This window comes from Carassius carassius, chromosome 20, assembly GCF_963082965.1.
Source record: "Carassius carassius chromosome 20, fCarCar2.1, whole genome shotgun sequence".
Lineage (NCBI taxonomy): Eukaryota > Metazoa > Chordata > Actinopteri > Cypriniformes > Cyprinidae > Carassius > Carassius carassius.
Genome location: NC_081774.1, coordinates 9,553,568 through 9,570,527, shown reverse-complemented (window position 1 = coordinate 9,570,527; position 16,960 = coordinate 9,553,568). Strand labels below are relative to the sequence as shown.

Sequence of the window (16,960 nt, the reverse complement as noted above, 5' to 3'; positions counted from 1 at the left end):
TAACGGAGGAACGACTCTTAGTGCAGGATGATATGACGGAAACACACCACATGCCCTGAAGGAGGAAAAAAGAGGAGCTGAAGCGTGCAGAGATTAGGACAGCCTGGAAGACACAGAGCGAGAAAGCGAGACCAAGGAAGAGCGGTTTAAAGAAAACACTAGGCTCAGCAAAGCAAAGCAAAGACTTGCGAAAGCCAGAGAATGAAAAAAAAAAAAGAAAAACGAAAGGATCCCTAGAGCTGGTCTTAGTCTGGAAGAGAGAGATAGAGCGCAGCAGATGGGTGAGAGTGATAGAGGGACAGATGGATAATTAGATAGATAGATGAACGCTGAGAGATGGCAATGCCGAGATCAAGATGAAAGTTAGTCTAGCGGGGGCTCTGGTAGGGGGGTTTGTTAAAGTGGGCTATAATGCTGGCTGTCAGTGAAAGGGGGCCTGCATTGGTTTAGCAGCCCGGGACGGTTCTGTTCCTGACACACGTACCGGGCTATTTTTAATAGAATTAAGCTTGTCTCGTTATCAGTGAAGCGGCGAGCAAAGAGTGAGGAGAGATTGAAACAGCGATTTCCAATTTGAGATTGTGTCCCACACATCTCTCTGCACTGAGATAACATCGACGAATCAGCCACCATCATCATCTCTCTCTCTCTCTCTCTCTGCTCTCACGCCGTAGCTCTCCCACAATCTTTTGCTCTCTTTAACTTCCCTGGCCTTAATTTGTTCCTCTTTCTAATCCCCCTCTTCTCTTCCTGGCTCGTTGCGTTCAGAGTTGTACTTCCATAACTCTTTATAATTTATAATTTCCTTCGATTTTTCTCCATCTATTGCCCCGTCAATCCTCTCGGTTCTGCTTAAGGTGTAATTCAGCCTCCGACTGTCTCTGAAATCAAACCGTTCGTGAATCAATCTGCCTGTCTGTTCTTTTCACGTTTGCTAATCTGTGGCACTTTTCTTCTCTTTCCTTCCTACTCTCGCTCATTCTCTTTGTTCGTTTCCGTCGCCCTTACTTCCACTCGCTTCCCCTATTTATTTCCACCCCCTCCACCTCTTCCTCTCTCAGGCTCAGCTTCCCTTTATCTGTGTCTCTTATAATTTCTCTGACTGCGTGCTTGTGAGAGTCAAGGCCCGACTGGTTCCTCTCTCCCCAGCGTGTAAAACATTGGTTTTCTGTGTAGAATAATGGCGTGTCCTTCCATTAACGCACTTTGAAGAAGTTCCAAACATTGAGGCTTTGCCATGAGAGGCCTTTTAATAAGTGACGTTAGCTGTGCTGCTGTGGTACACCGGTGTGCTTCTTTGAAATATGATTCTTTTATTTCTCTTCTTAGCTTAGCTCTTGCTAGACTGGACTGAAACTATGATGGGAGCTGACACAAGCTGTCACAGACTAGTGGGTTATTATTGAAATTGGATTAAAAACAAACATGCATGCATATATAATACAATGCCTCTTTTTCACATTTCAGAATAAGAGTCATCAAAAGTATAACGCAAAAACATAAATGTAAGTGACTTAAATAGTAATGAGATTGAGGTTATATAAATTTAATTTTAAATGTCATTGCACACTGTGTCCAAAATGTTCACAAGTAAAAAAATAAATACGACCTCACGTTGTGTCAATCATGTATGGGGTGAAATGGGGTGAAATGGGGTGAAATGGGGTGGTGCTAGCGCAGTGGATAAGACACATGTCTTTGGTGTGAGAGACCCGGGTTCGAATCCACTGTGAGATACCAATGTGTCCCTGAGCAAGACACTTAACCCCTAGTTGCTCCAGAGGTGTGTGACCTCTGACATATGTGGCAATTGTAAGTCGCTTTGGATAAAAGCGTCAGCTAAGTGAATAAATGTATAAATATAATTTGGTTTAGTATATAAGCATACATTAAACATGATTCAAATAAATGTTATGGGGTGGTGTTAGCGCAGTGGATAAGACACATGCCTTTGGTGCGAGAGACCCGGGTTCGAATCCACTGTTAGACACCAATGTGTCCCTGAGCAAGACACTTAACCCCTAGTTGCTCCAGAGGCGTGCGACCTCTGACATATATAGCAATTGTAAGTCGCTTTGGATAAAAGCGTCCGATAAATGTAAAATGTAAATTGGCTCCAAAACTTTTGTACGTCATAAAAAAAAAATCAGGATCAGGTTTAATTTTCTGCGTTTTCACATCCGTAGCAAGCATTTTGAATGGAAAGGATGGTGAATACGAAAAAAAAAAGAAAAAAAAGTTTAGTCTCAGATTTTTCAATCATTTTTATTTCAGTAAATGAAGATGCATATATTCGCATAGAACAGTACTAAAGTTCACATGAAAAGTTCTTTTAAAATGCTTTTCCTTCCTTTTCTAATTTAATTTTTCTCCTTGTTTTCTTCTGTTTTTTATTTATTTTTTTATTATAGTCTTATACGGAAATTCTTATACAGGAATAACTTCCAAATATCATCAACACTAACTTCTGTCATTTATCTTAAGCCCGTAGGATGATCAAAAGGTCTTTAAAGTGAGAAACATTCATTCAGGTGTGCCCAAACTGGTACTGCACATGCTCCCTTTTCAAACAAATTGTCCTGAACAGGCCATAGCAGTCACTCTTTCCTTATTGAAAGTGACATACTGTGTGAAGCGACAAAATAACAGCCAATCAGTAAATATATGATGTACAGCTATGTGGAGCGAGACTTCAAGTCAATAGATTTCACTCACTGTGGATGGAGCTAGTCAGCAAAAATAAAAACCAAGTGATGGACAGAATCTCTCATCGATCGTCACTTGTTGCAGTCATTGCTGGTTAGGACAAAACTGAGATTTGCCATGAATGAGAAAGGATTTGTCGCTTTTCACTTTATCAAGGAATGAGCCATGAACCATTACCATTATGCCCTTGAGCAAGATAAGGGTTAGTATTACTTATTTATGTTTGATTTACAAATTATTTGAGCTTTTGTTAGTTTTCACACTATAATATTTTAATAATATAATATAATATAATATAATATAATATAATATAATATAATATAATATAATATAATATAATATAATATAATATAATATAATTACTTAAATTAAACTTTAAATGGGAACAAACAAAGATCCAAAAAACAAACAAACTTATATTTAGAAAGTTGGCAACATTTTTCATTTTCATTTAGTTGTTTTGATGTAACTATAACTGAATTAAATGAATGAAATCTATAGGACATAAAAAAAGAAAATGACAAAAACTAGTCAACAACATTATTTTAACTTTAACTAAAAAAAAGAACCTATAAAAATAAAAACTAATTCAAAATAATAACAAAAACTATTATAAAAACTAAATAAAACAAAAACTATAGTTTTTCGATGATACTAAAATAACACTGGAATTGTCTGATTTCAGCATTTTTTTAATAGCAAAATTTGGGTTTAATTATAGTACATGCACCACACTCACAAAAAAGTTATTTGAGGACATTTTTAATTTAATTTAATTTAATTTAATTTAATTTAATTTAATTTAATTTAATTTAATTTAATTTAATTTAATTTAATTTAATTTAATTTAATTTAATTTACCATTAATAAAAACTTTGAAAACATTTTCAGTACCATGCCTCTATCTTCAGGGTTTATTCTGCATTGTGTACTTTGTGAAAATGATGCTGCCAGATACAGTTGTAGTCGTTCCCTGCCGAGTCTCTGCATGTTAGTTTTGTTATAACCCTCTGCCTGAGGTGATCGCTGATCTATCCACACCAGCTGGATGATGCTCCAGCAGAACCTCCACAACCTCCAGCGGCCACGGCCTGGCCCTCATGCTCATCCAGCCAGCCCAAGGGGAAGCTAAGGAAGGGTGAATAATCTGCTGCTACTAAAGCCCACCTAAGGGCTCTTTGGAAAAGAAGAAGAGGGGAGGCTAATCGGGCCTGGAGGTGTGGAGGAGCATGGCCAAATCTCCTTCACTGTGTATCCACACATGTATCGTGTCAACACACACACTCTCTTAATTATAAACACTAACTGTTTGCTAATAAGACATGTGCGTGCATGCTTAGACACCATCAAAATCGGCATGATTGAAAGGAGGAAACTGTGCATAAACACAAGCAAAAATGCAAACATGTAGTGGCACTCAGAGATGTGCTCACACGTGTGCAGTCTGTCAATATCTCACCATGTTCCTGTGAGAATCATGAATATTCTAGCATCACGAGAGGCGCGAGAAACATTCAAAAGTCTTGTGGAAAGGTATGATTCATATTTTTGAGTCACAGGCAGCATATGATGTTCATTTTGATCTGCGTGTACCTGTGGAGACATCGTAAAGGGGTCCTCAGGGGGGAGATGTAACCGTTCTTAAATGTAAAATATACAGTTATTAGACAAAATAACAATTCTGTCATCATTTACTTAGTCTCAAACACTGTGTGGCTGGTGATTTCTAATGGAAAGTTTTCAAAAAGCATTGTAAAAAGTTAACCATATGATTCATCATGCCCAATATTCTAATTCTTTTGAAGTCATATGATGTTACTGAGTGAATTATGCTAAAATGTTGGTCATAAGACAAATGATGTTTGGCTTCAGTACTGCTGGCTTGCCATTTTTATAATCCATATGACTTTTATTTATTCCAAAGCTCTGCAGATAATAAGATTTATCATGTGTCCATCAAACAAAGCTATATTGTATAGCTTCAGATGACTTGGACTATAAAATATCACTTATGTGAACTTTTTTAATGATTTTCTTTTAGTTGACATCACACTTGTCGTATTTGCTAATATTTGAATCAGTTTCTATTTTCATTTTCATTTAGTTTAGGTTTAGTAATTTTTATGTGGTTTTGTCACTTTTATTAAGTTTTGTTTCTGTTTGATTTAAATTGAACATATTAACTTTATATTTCATTTTTTTTTAGTTGTAGTACTTTTACTTTTTATCTTATTTGAATTTGTTCTTTTATTATAACATTTGATATTTTTAGTATTTTAATTTTCAAGTTTTTCATCTAATATTTAATTTAATTTAATATGGCTGCATATTAGCCAAAAAACAATATTGCCAAGAACTATAATCGTATTTTGTTTCATAGAATAAGAATGTTGACCGGTAGGTTACATAGTGAATCTCCTGTTCCCATGTTGACCTTATTTTGCAATGTGAAAGTAAGCTATTTACTTTCAATGTAAGACATCTGATTCATTAGCCGGAATAACTAGAGGACTAAGAAAGATCAGTAAACAGTAAAACATTTTTGCTTTACGAACCATTGTGTTTATGATAAAGAATTACCAGTTTGAAATAGGAACACCGTAATAGTTTTTGCATATAGGTAAAATAACCAATGACACAAGAAGCCTCGCATTCGAATTTACAATTAGCAGCGTCTGCTTTTACTTCAATAATAAGGTGGATATTTCTTTGAACATCTCAAAGGTAGCATGATAGGTTCTTCAGATTAGTGTATTAGGTTTTAATGCACCAGGTTCTATAGAATTGATCTTAAAATAGTTTAATCTATAGCATCAGGGCTGTAAAACTTTTGTTCTAACTGTAAGCTTTATTTTTTAGAGTGTTGTGCAGAGCACAGCTCCACTCTGGCCACTTAAAGCCTGCAGGATAACTCATCAGCTTCCGCTCACATCTATTTCCCCTACTTCAATGAACACGCAGTCCTTTACATCCTACTTGACTCGCTCTCTTTCTGCTACATCTCCTTCTTTACTCCACTCCTTTGTCTCTCTCCATTCCCCTCTCTTCTTATCCATCCTTCCCTCCCTCGCTCCCTCCATCCATCTCTGTTGTGCAGAGCTGTTTAATCAGACTCAGGAATATCTAAAGCCTTTTCCAATTAATACGCCCCCTTCATTTAGAAATCTTGGCGGCACCAACTTCCTTGACTTACAAAAAGGTTTAATCCACTCGGCCTCCAAGGACCATAGAGGAAAGGGGAAAAGTTAAATGAAAAATGCTGCTTTTTTAGCTTCCTTCTTTTTTCCACTTTGAAAACCCAAGTGCCTGTATGTATTTTTAAAGCCGGTTTCATTTCAATGCAGACAGCGAACTCTCTCCCGCACAAACCTACTCCATTACAGCAGAGGTTTCAGGGGCTCAGGTTTATATTATACGTGCACAGCTGATGATGAAGAGTGAGTAGGTGTGCATGTGGGGCAGAGAAATTGTTTTGTGTTTGCAGGGTGTGCTCGGCAGTATCATGCAATTGGTTCTCTCTTTGGCACCAAGGAAAAAGGTTTGTGTAGGTGGAGATGAATGTTTTAACTGTTTGGAAATCAGCGAGGCCCAAAACAACACTGGACGCTATTGACTTTCATTGTATGGACTTTTCTTCAGAATTTATTCTTTTGTGTTCCACAGAATAAAAATAAAATAATCATTCAGCTTTGGAGGTCTATGGATTCTTTAGTCCTTTCTTTTGCTGTCATTGTGCTTCAAATTTAGTAGTCTAATGTATTACGTAATCAAATAACATAGCACACAGAGACCTTCTAATTTTTGTCCATGACCTTGGTCTGGTCGAGAGCTCTGCTCTCAAATACACACTTTCTCTCCCTTTCCTTTTTATAATTTAAGAGTTCTCACAGTTTCATGAATTAAAATTCCTTTTCAATCAATCTACTTAACCACAAACTTCCTCACAGATAGGCATTTGAGAGTAAATTACCCTCTTTTTTCCCTGTGACCCTGACAGCAACTTTTTGTATGCAAGACTCACGCTTTGGATGCCACTGGCTGCAAGGCTGTTGCGAGGCTGAGGGGACGTGTTAAACAAAGGTAATTGAATGTAAAATTTGCTAATTGTTGCTAACTTCAGGCATTACCGCTTTATTTTCTGAGTCTTGAGTTCCTTTGCTCCCTAAGGTAAGAAAAAGACATTTGGCCAGCTATGTGCTATCAGTGCAAGGCCAAAGGTTCACACTCACGCTGACTTTGGGCCTTGGCCTCGAACTTACTCGTTAACTCTGAAAGATTTAGAAATGTTATTACCGGGTGTCAGTGAAATTCAGTTTCTTGCTGTGACCACATGGTGTGAAAGCTTTTGCTTTTCTACAGATTAATCTCAGCAGCCCTGCTGGCCATCTGTCTATCAGACATTATAAAGGCTTCACTACAATTACAGAGCTCACCACGATCATATAATACAGAGATGTCTGAAAATGTCATATGAGGGCAAATGGAGCGGTGCGGATGGGAAACGAATGGTCCCGCTTGGAGCAAGGAGTGGGTTTTTGGAAAGTTGGTTGACTGCTTTTTCCTACACTTCTAGATCACTTAGATCACCACTCGATCTCAGGCACAAGATATGATGGCTGCTGGTGATGGGTGGTGATTTCCCTCTTTGTGCATATATAACCAATCATAAAGAAGAGGTAACCAGTCAGCTTTCAGTATTACATTAGTATGTCATCAAACACGCTTGTGGCGATGAAATCAAAGATATTGCAGCAATTAAAGGGATAGTTCACCCAAAAATGAAAATTCTGTCATTAATCGCTTACCCTCATGGTATTCCAAACCCATAAGACCGACGTTCATCTTCGGAACACAAGTTATGATGTTTTTAATGGAATCTGAGAGCTTTCTGACCCTTCCAAAGACAGCAACGATCCTTACACGATTAAGGTAAGGAAAAGTAGCAAGGGCATATGCAAGGGGATATGGGTTATAGCGCTAATTTTATGATTAGCTCCATATACTGTACACAAATTTGTGATCACCTCAGTCCCCTTTAAATTTCATATGAAAACGGCGGCAGACTTTGATCGGCTCCCCCCGTCTTTCAGCAAGTTCTTCAATCTGCAGACCGAGAGACAGAGGAGGACAAGATGTGTGTTTATCGTTAGATTGTTATAATATCTGCATATGTTTAGTTCTTTGTAATAAATACAGTTTACAAAATATCATGGGAGAGCAGCCGGTTCCACATCTATTTCACTTCATTCACCCCTCACCAAACTGTTTCATCCAGTGAAAATGAAGCACATATGAACTCATATACTTAATAAAATGATGTTGCCATTTTCATTTGAATATATATATATATATATATATATATATATATATTTATATATATATATATATATATATATATATATATTATATACATTGGGGGCTGAGCCACCCTAAAATGAAAATAACAAATTTATTAAACAATCCGTCTCCTCAAATACATTGTTTAAGTTCAGTGGAAACTCTCTAAAATGGAGCCAGTGTGACGCGGAGGAGACAAGTTGTTGAATTATGTAATTATTTTTATTTTCTTTGCATACAAAAAGTATTCCCATAGCTTCCCACATTGATTTTTTTTGTTGATGCCCTTGCTATGTTTCTGGACCTTGCAGGCAAAAGTTTACGTTTTTTTTTTTTTTTTTTAAATAAGTCTGTTATGCTCACTAAGGATGAATTTATTTAAACTATGACACAGCTTAGAGCTCAGTGCAACCAGTTTGAGATGCAGTTAGTTATAGTTGTCTTAAAACTGGCCCTGGTTGAAAACATCCGTTCCATCCCATCTGTCTTTTGATTTAACACTTTCTGCTATTTCGCTTTCCCAGAACGGTGTCAGCTTTTCCTCAAATCCCACTCACAAAACAGACCAATTCTAACAATTCTGTCTGCCACTCCAGCTTCACACTAAGACACACCGATCATTTTTTTATGTTTACAAGCCGGATTAATTATACACATCCTATTTCCCTGAGCTCTTTCACCATCGCCCCAAAAGGTCAGATCTTGTCCCCTCAAAGCCAGCATCTAGGGTTTATGTTAATTACATTTTAATGGGATTATTGTGTTGTTGTCTATAATGGTATTAAAAATATTGACCTTTTCACTCCAGAAATCTAAAAAAATCATGTAATATTGTCTTCATTAGTATTTTTTTATTAGTATTTAATTAGTGTTATTTATACACCTTGATGGTGCTTGATATTAGATTAAAAAAAAATTAGTGCTGTTGCTCATCCCTAGTTAATGGGCTGGAGTGGAGCTAAAGCATGATTACAGCACTAAACATAAAGGTCAAATGAGCAAATACAACTGGATTTGTGTTGAAGGTGAAAATATGACTATACTTGAGAGATTAAAAAGGTGAGAGAGCTGGGACTGGCAGTGATGCAATAGAGGGGCCTCTTTGGCCTTCGTTCGTGAGTGGTCGTTTCCCTCTTCTTAAGCTAGATTCCACCAATTACATCCATGTCACTGTGCGTCCTCAATTCCAAATGTAACCGGAGCCTTCGGGGCACTTCTGTCTGTCACCCCCTTATTCATCTCTGAATCTCTGTCTATGTGCCTACACTGCTTCTTTCACTTATCCTCCATTTTCTCTGCCTCTGTCGTCTGAGTCTCGTAAACAAACACACACACACAGAATCCACAATAATACACAGAAAGCAACACTCATATACGCTAGCCCACCCTTGTCTCTCTCTTCAGGACTTCAGGGTCTCCGTTCATCTCTTCTCTCTCTCATTTGTGATGGTTCCGCTGTTTGCCTGTCCGTTTCCCGCCATCCCCCTCCATCTTTCCTCCAGACTAGGGTGGCACTGCTATGGCTGTTTGCTGAGATGGAGATAAGGACTGGCACTATTGATGGCTCCTTGCGTGACAGCAAAGACAGAGGTGCTCTATTATTAGTGAGGACAATAACAACAACAGTGGAAGCCGTAATTGAATGAGAAGCGCCCACGGCAATGCGACCTGATGACAGGGACTGAGAGATCAGACGCGTGCGAAACCGAATGCAGCTTTGAGGGGACAAGATCTGACCTTTTTGGGCGATGGTGGAAGAGCTCAGGAAAATAGGACGTTTATAATTAGTCTGGCTTGTAAACATTAAAAAATGATTGGTGTGTCTTAGTGTGAAGCTGGAGTGCCAGACAAAATTATTAGAATTGGTTTGTTTTGTGAGTAGGATTTGAGGAAAAGCAGACACCATTTGAGGGAAGCAAATAGCAGAAAGTGTTAAATCAAAAGACAGATGGGATGGAACGGATGTTTTATAATATCAACCGGGGCCAGTTTTAAGACAACTATAACTAACTGCACCTCAAACTAGTTGCACTGAGCTCTAAGCTGTGTCATAGTTTAAATAAATTCATTCTTAGTGGGCATAATAGACTTATTTAAAAAATACTAGATAGATAGATAGATAGATTAAAATACATTAAATCAAAAAAGTTTAGAAATTCAATGAGCAAAGTGAATAGAATGGTGTTTTGGGAATCTGTTTAACTGATACTCTTTTTTTTTAATAAACCAAAATATTAGTAATATGTGAAATATAGCCCACATACTTGTTTTTTATTAGGGGACATCTATTGTAATAAAAACTGCATCATATTGCCAGAAATCAATATGTGCACTGAACAGATGAGAGAAAAAGAGAGAGGAAAGCAAGGTGCTGGTAAGACGACATAAAGTTGGAAGGTAAAAGCTTTATGGAGGAGTCATACTATTATGAGGAAGATGGAGATGTTAACAGAGTTTGTGGAAGAGGTCAGGTAATACAGAAAGAGGGACTGAGTGTTGAATATTGATGGCAATGTGATAATGCGTGTTGTTTAAGTGCGGTTGAGGAAAAGAAAAGAAGAGGACTAGCCATTACTTTGGACTGGATACTGTTGGATGAAAGAATTATTGAAATGATGGTGGAAAAAAAATCCTAGGCTTTTGGCAGGTTGGCACGTAACATCTCTGTCATTAAATTATTCACAACCATGTTACGGCGAGATGGCCTTCTCTCGCTCATTTTTATAACACCCATGTTCTCTGCTAAAATGCTTTTTTTATTAAAAGTTCCTCTTGCCTTGAGGAGAGAGAAGAAATGAAGTGCATGCAAAGGAGGAGTGGGAGAAAGAATGAGTGAGTTTATGGCTTATTTGCCAACGCAATGGCGTGTGTGTCTTAAGGCAATGTCTGTTTGTGATCTGTACTCGCTGTGATGAATCTTGGGTATTGTAGTTTTAAAGGATGAGTCCCATCATTTCTTCATCAGGGTCACAACGCCACTTATAGCCAGCACTCGAAGAATCTGCTTTTCCAACAAAAACACTTATCCTTCATCCCTACATCAGGCACTTCAGAGTCAGATCTTAATTTTTGCAGAAACCTGGGCAAAATAGTAGAGAGCCTAAGTGAGCAGAGAGAGGGATTAAAAGAAAACCTTTTCATGTTATTGCGTACAATCATCAATCTTCAAAAACGGAGAAATAAAAAATGCAATTAAGTGAATAAAATGAGAGCATTTTATGCTTCGCCTCCCCTATGGTAAACATTCGGGTTTGGATCAATTAGCCACGTGTTAATTAGCAAAGAGGGTTCCGTCTCAATATCTTTCCATTGTTCGTTTACGTTTTTTAATTAATGGGTTTTGAAGTAAAAATCATAAAAGTTTTAATTGTTTTCTTGTTTTATATTTAGGAAGAGAAGATCAGAGAGTTAATTATAAAAATGGCTTTAAAGTATGAGGGATTTAGAGTTTTAATTAAAGATGAATTTATTAGGACTAGCCTAACTGTTGGTTCACATGTGACACAATCGTCCTTTCCTTCCACTCACTTCCTCTTACCGCTTTTCCTCTTTCTCCTTCGCCTGACTGTCGTTTCTGAAATGTTATGTAGTATAGTGGATAAAGGCGTCGGATTAGAACGTGGGAGTTGAGGAACAGGAAGGGTGGAGGGTTCAGTCGCTCAACAGGATTGCAGAGATTGAATTAGTGAGCTTAGAAGCAGTGGACGAGACGTTTAGCTTCGCCGTTCTTCTTTCTGCCTCCAGCACTCTCTCTGCCTGCACCTCCTGCGGTTCCCCCCTGTCATTTCCTTCATAGATCTCATTCTTTCCTCCTCACTTTTCACTTCTTCTCAGCCAAAAATGAAATTCTGTCTTCATTTACACACTCTCATGAATTTAGAAACCTGGATGACTTTTTCTTGTGTTGTCTTAACACAAAAGAGTTATTTACATCAGGATGTCAAGCTTCTCTTTACCATTGTCAGTGTTTTTCTGAATAAAGTCTGTTCCTTGCACACAACTTTCATGATGCTTTCATGATGCCTGACAACCCTGAATATATAAATAGTAATATGTTAGTTAAAGGGGTCATATGACGCTGCTAAAAAGAACATTATTTTGTGTATTTGGTGTAATGCAATGTGTTTATGTGGTTTAAGGTAAAAATTTTATTTTCCATATATTGTACATTATTACTGCTCCTCTATGCCCTGCCTTTCTGAAACACATCGATTTTTACAAAGCGACATGTACGCTGATTGGCGAGCTATCCAGTGCATTGTGATTGGCCGAATTCCTTAAGCGTGGGATGGAAATGTTATGCTTCTTAACATACTGTAATGCCGTGTGTGCCAGCTCGACAAGACAAAAACAATAAAACACATTATAAACGAGGCATTTGTTGCATCCACTGGGGACATAATTACTGATTATAGTAACTTTTACTGTCTTTTTACGTTTTGCTTTGCGTATCACGCTGCATAAACATAAAACCATGTTTGTATGTGTGATTGGAGGAATGACAAGCAACAAGCTCTACTTTACACTGCTCAAAACTCGCATTTGAATCATTAGTGGCAAATTCTTTAAATATGAAAATGTATTTACAGTCTGTGAGTCAGAAGCACCAGACTGTCCTTGCAAGTTGGAATTGCCCCACATTATAGAAACAGACACCAGCATTGTAGGCTACTCTCACAGGAAAAAGTCCTTGTCCTCCGTCAAATGTGTGGGGCATGTTTAAACGAGCCGTTTTAGGTAGGCTTGGTTGACTCTAAACTTTTATAAAGAATATCTCTTTGGGTTTGAGACTTTAGTCTTTGCAACTTTACATATCTTCTTCATGCACCAAGAGCTTGTAACACTCCAAAGAGAAAGGAAAAATGTAAATAGCATCATATGCCCCAAAATTATATGTATAAAGCTTGATGCATTTGTTTACATTTTCATAAAAGTTTTATTTTTTATTTACACATAACACATAAAGAAATATATATATATATATATATATATATATATATAACTTAACACATTTATTTAAATTTGTATACATTTCATTATATATAATAAATTCTTAAATAAATAATAGAATACAAAAAAATTTGTAATAGGTATAAGATTTTAGCTGATCACATGAATTTAGAAATTCACTGAGAATTGAGATAGCAATAATAGTATTACAAAAATGTCCATTTTCATTGTAGGTCATGGAAGAGAAGCAGATTGACCGTTCTTCTGAACATTTCCTTTTGTGCTCCACAAAAGATGGATAATCATATAATTTTGGAATGACATGATGTTGAAAAAAATTAATTCTCCCTCTAACTTTTAAACTCTAATGAATTTTCTCTACCGCTCTTCTTTTTTAGTCTCTGTGATGTATCTGCTGCTTCCTAGTTTCTGCCACACTGCCTCAGTCTCTTTCTATCTTCTCGTTCTCTTCCGGAGAAGCTTTTTGTAGCTGTGGTAAATTAGGCTGAAGTGATTAGCTCATTTTGATTACAGTGCTTTGCTTATTTTGATGGCAGATGCCCTTAACCATGGAGACACTTTGTAGGTTGCATCTTTACACGTGCCCTGCTTGCACAGCTGGGGATTTCACCAGAGAAATTCAGGTTAATTGCTCAGATCACAGATCTGCGTCTTCAGCATGAGCCTAATACTTACTTCTCTACTTACACCAGCCAGAATTATTTTTCTTCATTTGCAATTAGTTTTTGTTATCTTATTTTGCATAGAGTTTTTTTTTCTTTCCTTTTTGGCTTGATTATATGTTTACATAACTTTTTCACCTTGTTTTAAACATAATGAGCTGAAAACTGCTGTTTTATCTTCTCTGAGATTAATTATGTTTTATAGTTATATCCTTAATGCTAATAGGGGTCAGTTATAATGACCTCTCAGAGTCTAATGCAGTGGATTATATAAAAGCTGACCGGGGCTAGTTGTCACACTTTTTATTCTAGATAATATTTCTCAGGATGTTTTTTAAAAGTAATTATTATTATTTGTATTTATTTTTGTGCATAAGCCATAAAGTCTGGACTACAAAATAGCTTTTGAACATATCTACTGTTTTTTAAATATACAGTTCATTCAGTTCGAATTGACCTTTTGTGACAACATGCCCCAACAGATAAACTTGATTTTACACTACATTGTCACAATTTTGAGCTTGCCATTAAACAAGATTTTCAGCTAAATTTAAACACTAAAATGGTTATGAAACCTAATAAATTAATGAAACAGCAAAAATGTATATGACCCAAGACATACCCCAAAAGCCATAGCAAAAATAAAATGGTACCGAAATTAGAATAAAATTTACAAAACATTTTCTCATTGGATTTGAACAACATTCTAGTTGTCTCTGTCATAACTTGCCATGGTCTCCAGTACTCATATGGCACTTTTCCACTGTATTGGTTCCACTGGTTTGGTTCACTTTCGGGGGTTTTTCCACTGGGTACAGTAACTTGTACCTGGTACTTTTTTAGTACCACATCGGTTGAGGTTCCAAGTGAAGTGTACCATTACCAAAACGTGTGATGTGTAAACCCAGCAGATCAGTGATTGGCTGGAGAGAGTTGTCTCTACCTGCGTCACTGAGGCCCCGCCCACAAGGAGACACGTTTTGTTGTATGTGCATACATTTTGTATCGTATAGGTGTTTCGTCCACACGGATCCGGCGTTTTGGGAGAGTGAAACGCTATTTTTTAAAACCGAATCCCAGGAATCCCAGAGTGAATCTGAAATCTGAAAATGCAGTTCGTCTGGACAGCAAATCCATATATTGTATTAAATGATGATGTCATCAGCCCACGTCTCACCCCTAGTCCTACACTGCTACGTTACGTAACAGCAACAAAAACATGAACAAACACTGAACGATTGTCTTTTTATTAACTACCTGTAACATTAACACAAATTAATAAATGTATTGTTCCATGTTCATTTGTCAAATTCTTCTTCCCTGTGGCAGAATTACAGCGCCACATACTGGTCTGCAAATATACTACATCGTTTTGTGTCGGAGCGGTGCCGAGCCGAGTCGTACCAGGCAGAGGAAAAGTGCCAATAGAGGCCTCACACAGTCTGCTAGGGCCGCTCAGAATCCATAATGTAAACCGCTCACAGTTTCAGTTACACTCTCAGTAGCATTTAAAGTGGCAGTTCGGCTCCTTCATCCTTAGTGACAAGTATTTGGGGAGCAGACTCTCTACTCGCACAACTCCCGATGTAATACGATGCAATATCTTTCTCATATTATTTCATTCCCCCCACACATCTTTGTTTTACGGTGGGAACAGAAGGCTGTGTGTGTCTGTACAAGCAGCACGGGGGAGCTTGAGAAGAGAAATTGTTCCGAATTGTAGTTCGTAGCTGCTGTTTTTCTTAAATTTCTTGGGTGATGGGAATCGAGTTGTTTAATCACCGGACCACTGTGAATGGAAGGATCGCATGAGCACCAAGGTAAATGAGGTGGCCTGACGTTTTTCTCTGTCTTTCTGCAAACACTCTCTGTTTTCTTTGGAATGACAGTGAAAAGGGGGATTACGTCTTATCAGCTGCCAGTCTCATCTCTCTATCTTTTTTTTTACTTCGCTTCATCGCCTGCCACGTGCTTGCTCTCCTTATCTGTTTATCCTTAAACCTCTAATCTTCATTTTCTTTCTCTCGCTCATAGCATTAATGTCTTTTCTTGCTCCAATCTTGATTTCTTTTGATTTTGTCCTTTCTCTTACTTTCTCTCTGGCTTTCTCCTGCACCGTTCTATGCATCTCATGGCTCCCATCTTTCTGTCTTTTGCTCTCTCTATCTCTTTATCTGTCTGTTTCCATCTGTGTACCTTCTGCTGAGCAGATTGTGTATTCATTCAGCATAGGCATTTGTAAAAGAAATGTCTGCACACATCAAAGTCCCTGTCTGTCGCCTCTGTACCTTCAGTCCTGCCCATAATGGTAAACCCAACAAAAATGTACAGAAAGAAAAAGTATAGCAATATGATAGCTTTCCTGGGATGTAGGCCAGGTGTGTTATTTATTGAAGTCCCTTTAGTGGGATTGTGTGGATTGGATCATACAAAAAAAAAAAAAAAGGATGTGGAGCTTTTGAGTTTTTGTCAAAATTTGAGTTCTTGTCAAAATGGGTTTATCCTTCCTTTGTAGAAACATTGACCTTTTACAGATTTTCAATTAAGGAAAGAGCAGCTTCCGCAAGGTTTTGTTTCAATATTTCATTATTTGCAGTTCAGTGTAATTCATGGCAATCTGATATTCAGGAAGCAGCTTTAAACTTCACTATATCTTAAACTACTTAGAGGGCAGTTTATTTTAAAAGATATTGTACTATATTGTAAAACAAGAGTTTTATGTGTCTCAAGTTACAAAATACATCTTCTAATATATATATATATATATATATATATATATATATATATATATATATATAGTAGTATTAAACAGCAGTGATTAACTAAATATTTTGTCATAAAAAGGTTCAAACCTTCTCTCCTAAATTTGTGACCAGGTTTGGGTTTATATACAAAGTCTGGAAAATATTTATACTTTAGCTAGCATTTGGTACTAGCTATGAAATCAGCTTTTATTCCATAAAAGTACTTTACTGCAGAATTTTACTTGTCAAGTCAAGTAACATTTATTTCCCTGACAAAAATTAACCACGGTTTTAAATGAAGCCAAAAAAAACATGGTTACTATATTTAATTGATGGTTGTAACAATAAATTAACCATGGTTTTGCTACACTAACCATAGTTTAACCATGGTATTTGTTGTACAATTGTGGTTATAAAAGTGGTAATCAGTACGGCAAAAAAACTGGTTTCTAAACTACACACAAGGGTTTATATAGCGCTTTGTACAAAACAGATTGTTTCAAAGCAGCTTTACTAAAGCTTTTTCTAATTCTATAATAA

At 37.1% G+C, this 16,960-nt stretch overlaps 1 protein-coding gene across 3 annotated transcripts in view; it reads left to right on the top strand.

Moving 5' to 3' along the window:
* The window catches only part of LOC132096243 (uncharacterized), a 147,932-nt gene that overhangs the window by 23,060 nt on the left and 107,912 nt on the right, over window positions 1-16,960 (top strand). Inside the window, exon 1 of one of the 3 annotated variants that reach the window (XM_059501495.1) lies at window positions 15,371-15,496. The exons of the other annotated variants lie outside the window; for them this stretch is intronic. The gene's annotated coding sequence lies outside the window, so the exon portion shown is untranslated. Of the gene's footprint in view, window positions 1-15,370; window positions 15,497-16,960 lie in introns of those variants that run through there. 3 annotated transcript variants of the gene reach the window in all.